The following is a 6,068-nucleotide window of genomic DNA, read 5'->3' as shown; positions in this document are numbered from 1 at the left end:
AAAAAAAAAAAAAAGAATCTCAGGGACCTGAGAGGCTAACAGAGGATCCACCAATCACCTCGCTTTAGTCACAAAAGGAAAGGAGACAGAGGGTGGAGCCAAAAAAATATTCACAAAAACAATAGATGAAATTTCCCCAAATTTGACAAAAAATCTAAACCTACCTTAGCAAACCCCAAATGGAATAAGCTCAAAGAAATCAATGCCAAAGACACATCATAATCAAATTTCTGAAAACTAAAGACAAAGAAAACAATTTCAAAAACAATGAGAGAGGCATTCCATATGAATTTTAGAATTTTTTTCTAATTCTGTGAAGAATGACATTGGTAGTTTGATAGGAATAGCACTGAATCTGTAAATTGCTTTGGGCATTATAGCCATTTTAATGATACTGATTCTTCCAAACCATGAGCATATTTTTCCATTTATTTGTGTCATCTATGATTTCTTTCAGGAGTGTTTTGTAGCTCTCATTGTAGAGATCATTCACTTTCTTGATTAGCTGTATGCCCATGTATTTCATTTTCTTCATGGCTAGTGGAATGGGATTGTGCTCTTGACTTGACTCTCAATCTAGATTCTACATGTTATTGGTGTATAGAAATGCAACTGATTTTTGTACATTGATTTTGTATCCTGAGACTTTGCTAAAATCATTTTTCAGATCTAACAGCCTTTTGGCAGATTCTTTAGGGTTTTCTAAGTATAAAATAATATTGTCAGTGAAGAGATATAGTTTGACTTCTTTTCCTATTTGGATGCCTTTTATTTCTTTCTCTTGCATGATTGCTCTGGCCGGGACTTTCAATACATTATTATGAATAGGAGTTGTGAGAGTGGGCAGCCTTGCCTTGCTCCAATTCTCAAGATAAATTTCTTCCAGCTTTTGCTCATGCAGTACGATGTTGGCTGTGAGGATGTCATTGACGGCTCATATTATTTTGAGGTATATTCCTTCAATGTTTAGTTTGCTGAGGGCTTTTATGAGGAAGGAATGTTAGATTTTATCAAAAGCTTTTTCTGTATCTGTTGAGATGACCATATGATTTTTGTTTTTAATTCTGTCTATGTGGTGAATCACATTTATTGATTCATATATGTTGACCCAACCTTGCATCCCAGGAGTAAAGCCTACCAAATCATGGTGAATTAACTTTTGGATGTACTGCTAGATTCAGTTTGCTAATATTTTGTTGAGGAATTTTGTGTCTGTGCTCATCAGGAATATTGACCTAAAGTTTTCTTTCTATCATTGTGTCTCTGCCAGACTGTGGTATCAGGATGATGCTGGCTTTGTAGAATGAGTTAGAGAGGAGTCCCTTCTCCATGATTTGGGGGAATATTTTCAGTAGGATTGGTACCAGCTCTTCTTTGTACATCTGGTAGAATTTTTGAATCCATCTGGTCTGGGACTTTTTTTGGTTGGTAGGTTTTTGTTTTGTTTTGTTTTGTTTTGTTTTGTTTTTTTACTGATTCCATTTCAGAACTCATTATTGGTCTGTTTAGGGTTTTAATTTCTTCCTGGTTTGATCTCAGGAGGTTGTGTGTTTCCACGAATTTATCCATTTCTTCTAGATCTTCTAGTTTGTGTGCACAGAGGTGTTCATAATATACACAGGTATATACATTTGCTGAAATTTGGAAATGTACATTGGAAATGAACACACTGTATTGTAAATGAGCTATACCTCAAATACACTTGATGTCAAATCCCTTCACAGAATATTAGAAAGATGATCAAATTATGTTATTTGATGAAAAAGAAAAGAACAGAATAATTTGGAATATGATAAAATATTTAACTGTACATTTTTTGTTATAAAATATGGCATATTTGGCCATTTTGGTTTAAGATGACTGAGAACGTCAAATCCAATTGTAAGACATATTCTCCACATATGCAAAAGTCTTACTAACATTGATACCTTTTATAAAACAGTCATAAATTGTGAATCCTCATATCCTCAAAGTCTGATATGTGCAACTTTAAAAGCCTATTTTCACTGATCAATCACTTCCATGGCTGTGCAGAAGTGTATCCCATTATAAGCCAGAAAGCAATCACAGTTGTACAGATACAAGGAGGGGAAATGCTTCTTCAGTAGAAGAGTTTGTTCATATACTCTACTCAGATTACAGGAGACTGAGATCCAGCTACTATCTGAAATATTCTACTTAGCCATTATACACAAGTACAGGGGCATCACAAATAACCTCAAAGAGAACCCCAAACCTAAAAATTGTAAAACAAATTTCAAAACATTGGTGATAAATTCTCTGTGCTATATTTGCAATGTTCCTATCAATCTAAAACCATTCTAAAATTTAAAGGTTTTTTTTTTTTTTGAGACAGAGTCTTGCTCTGTCACCAGGCTGGAGTGCAGTGGCACAGTCTCGGCTCACTGCAACCTCCGCCTCCTGGGTTCAAGTGATCCTTCCACCTCAGCCTCCCAAGTAGCTGGGACTACAGGCGCATGCCACCATGCCTGGCTAATTTTTGTATTTTTAGTAGAGATGGGGTTTCGCCATGTTGGCCAGGATGGTCTCAATCTCTTGACCTCGTGATCTGCCTGCCTCAGCCTCCCAAAGTGTTGGGATTACAGGCGTGAGCCACCACGCCCAGCCTTAAAGTTTATTTTTTAAAGCTATTGTTTCATAAAATAAATCACTGAATACTTTTTAACGTTGGTAACACAGTGGCACGAGCAGAAGGTGTGACATTTCTGAATCACACATCAGTGGAATCTTGATGTCACCAACTTTACATGCTGCTTTTTGATGTTAGGTGGAGACCGCAAGTACGCATAGATCAATGCTCTAACGTAGATGTATGGAAGGGAGACTTTAAAAACCCTACCCAAGACATACTCCCAAACAAAGTATTGCTGCTGCTTGCAAAAACACCTCCAGGTACCAGAAACCACTGAAAAGATAATAAATATTACTATAAAATTAACACAAACTAGCTAGCCAGTGGTAAGGTGATCTCTACATAATGATAGAGAAATTTGGAAGATTATCTTGTGTAAAAATACAAGTTGAATAGGAGAGGTCAAATTTGGAAGATTATCTGTGTAAAAATACAAGTCAAATAGGAGATGTTAAATTTGGAAGATTATCATCTGTGTAAAAATACAAGTTGAATAGGAGATGACTGACTTTAAAGTACCCCCTCTAGGACCTGCTGGATAGAACTTTGATATGATTTGATGTCCCCTCCAAATCTCATGTTGAAATGTGACCCCAAAGTTGGAGGTAGACCTAATGGGAGATGTTTGGGTCACAGGAGCAGATATCTGGCAAATGGCTTCATGCCATCCCTGAAGTAGTGAGTGGTAATGAGTTCCTACAAGACCTAGTTGTTTCAAAGACTGTAATATCTTCTCCCTCTCTCTCTTGCTTGCTCTCTTGCCATATGACATGTCTGCTCCCCCTTTCCCTTTCAACATGACTGGAAACTTCCTGAGGCCCTCACCAAAAGCAGATGCTGGCACTATGCTTTTCACACAGCCTGCAGAACTGTGAGCCAAATAAACCTCTTTTGTTTATAAATTACCCAGCCTCAGGTATTCCCTAATAGCAACATAAAACAGACTAACACTAATACAACTATCTTCTATCCCTCCGAAATTTAATGGGCGGAAACCAAGATAATAATAAAATAATAATAAATTCTCCAGAAAAAAGGGGGTTGCTACTTCCAACTTCATGAAGAATTTAAAAAGAAATATTAAATAGTGAGTCAAAGTGAAATATAGGCCTGGCGCAGCGGCTCACACCTGTAATCCCAACACTTTGGGAGGCTGAGGCGGGCAGATCACGAAGTCAAGAGATCGAGACCAGCCTGGCCAATATGGTGAAACCTCATCTCTACTAAAAATACTAAAATTAGCCGGGTGTAGTAGCGTGTGCCTGTAATCCCAGCTATTCGGGAGGCCTAGGCAAGAGAATAACTTGACCCCAGGAGGCGGAGATTGCTGTGAGCAGAGATCGTGCCACTGCACTCCGGCCTGGTGACAGAGCAAAACTCTGTCTCCAAAAAAAAAAAAGTGAAACTATAAGGCCAATCACTAGGCAGTCTTCTTATACCCAAGTGCAGTGACCTTTATTCTGGCTGACTCACCCATAGAAACATGAAAAAAACCTAGGAGGTGCCAATTTCCCACCTCTGAGGGGTGAAGCTTCCAGCAATTTAGAGAAAATATCCCCTCAAAAAGGATTCAGGTATGAGGATAGCAAGAAATTCACTCCACATGCAAACTCACTTGCACTGGACTGCCCAGGAAGCACACCACTCACAGGCTGGTGCATTGTTTGAAGTCAGTGGTTTTGTAGGCCCACTCTACAGGTGCTCAGGTGCTCCAGCCTGGAGACTGTACCTCCGCTTCACCTCTTGCACTAGTCAGGACTCTTTGGTCCATGTGTAACAGAAAGTGAATTCAAAGTGGCTTTTTAAAATAGGCATTCTTAGGCCGGGCACGGTGGCTCACACCTGTAATCCCAGCAGTTTGGGAGGCCAAGGTGGGCAGATCACCTGAGGTCCAGGAGTTTGAGACCGGCCTGGCCAACATGGTGAAAACCCATCTCTACTAAAAATACAAAATTAGCCAGGCATGGTGGTGTGTGCCTGTAATCCCAGCTACTAGGAAGGCTGAGGCAGGTGAATTGCCTGAACCCAGGAGTCAGAGGTTTCAGTAAGACAAGATTGTGCCATTGCACTCCAGCCTGGGCAACAAGAGCGAAACCCCATCTCAAAAAAAATTAAATTAAACAAAACAAAACAAAACAGGCATTCTTGTCTCACCTAAGTTGGAGGGAAACAGAAAAGAAACAATAAAAATAAAAGGCATTTATTGGTTCCTATAGCATAAAAGATCAGGGTTAGTCTGACCTCAGGCATGGCTGGATCAAGGGGTTCAAACAATATCATCAGGATGCACACTCACTCTCTCACTTCCTCTCCACGACCTTGCTTTGCTTTCCTATATGTTGGCTTTATTTTCTGATAGGCTTTCTCCAAAAGGGTCAGTGGAGTCAACAGACCTATAGTTTACCAGCTTGGCAGTCACTATGGAAACACAAAGATTTCATTCTGTTTCTATCAAAGCCCCAGAAAAAGCCTCTTTAGCGCTGATTAGCCCATCCTGGACCATATGTCCACCTCTGAACCAATCATTGTCCAGGAAGATGTGATACTCTCATTGGCCAGTGTTTATTGGAGAGCTACTCTCCTAGCAGTAGACTAGCAGAAAAATAGTAGAATGCCCTGAAATTCACCAGAAATACCATATGAGAGTAAAAGCAACAACAGCCAAAGAGAACAGGAAACTCTGGCTGACTGAGCAGGTTTTCAGGCTTTGTTCTTCCCCAGATAATAAGAAGTACTAACCCATAAAACTTCATAAGCCTCTCTAAGGAGTCTGGAGTTGTTATGAGTTATTATACTTAAAAAGCATTTAGAAGAGCATCTGGCTCAAAGTAAGTAGTATAGAACTGTTAGCTAACATCATGCAAGAAGGGCCCTGGAAAAGGGAAAAGAACATATCCTAGTAGTCAGGGTGAAGACACCAAATCGTTTAATCTAAATATTAAAAGGAATGTAACCTAATTTTGTAACAAACTGGTGAAGCAGGATATACGAGTTAAACTACTTTTTGCTTCTTTGATTCATAATTTGAGAATGACAAAACTGTTTTAAAATAAAACTTTTCCTTCACCAACATAAGGGGATTTGATATAAAAATAAAATACCTCGCCAGGTCCGGTGGCTCATATCTGTAATCTCAGCACTTTGGGAGACTGAGGCGGAAGGATCCCTTGAGTCCAGGAGTTTGAGACCAGCTGGGTAACACAGGTTGATGCCTGTCTCTACAAAAATAGGAAAATTAGCTGAGTGTGGTGATGTATGCCTATGGTTTCAGCTACTTGGGAGGCTGAGGCAGGAAGATCACTTGGGGCCAGGAGATGGAGTCTGCAGTGAGCCACGATCACATCACTGCACTCCAGCCTAGGTAACAGAGTGAGACCCCATCTAAAAAAAAAAAAAAAGAAGAAGAAAATATCCA

General features: G+C 39.6%; 1 long non-coding RNA gene across 1 annotated transcript in view; it reads right to left on the bottom strand.

Moving 5' to 3' along the window:
• LOC108306632 overlaps positions 1 to 5,814 on the bottom strand; it is a 50,601-nt gene extending 44,787 nt beyond the window's left edge. The window contains exon 1 of the long non-coding RNA XR_005200838.1: positions 5,755 to 5,814. This is a non-coding gene — a long non-coding RNA (uncharacterized LOC108306632). The remainder of the gene's footprint in view (positions 1 to 5,754) is intronic.
• Positions 5,815 to 6,068: the final 254 nt, after the last annotated feature.

Source organism: Cebus imitator, unplaced genomic scaffold (assembly GCF_001604975.1).
Source record: "Cebus imitator isolate Cc_AM_T3 unplaced genomic scaffold, Cebus_imitator-1.0 Scaffold72, whole genome shotgun sequence".
In the NCBI taxonomy this organism is placed as follows: Eukaryota; Metazoa; Chordata; class Mammalia; order Primates; family Cebidae; genus Cebus; species Cebus imitator.
Note: the sequence above shows the minus strand (reverse complement) of the source record. Positions and strands in the feature narration are given on the sequence as shown.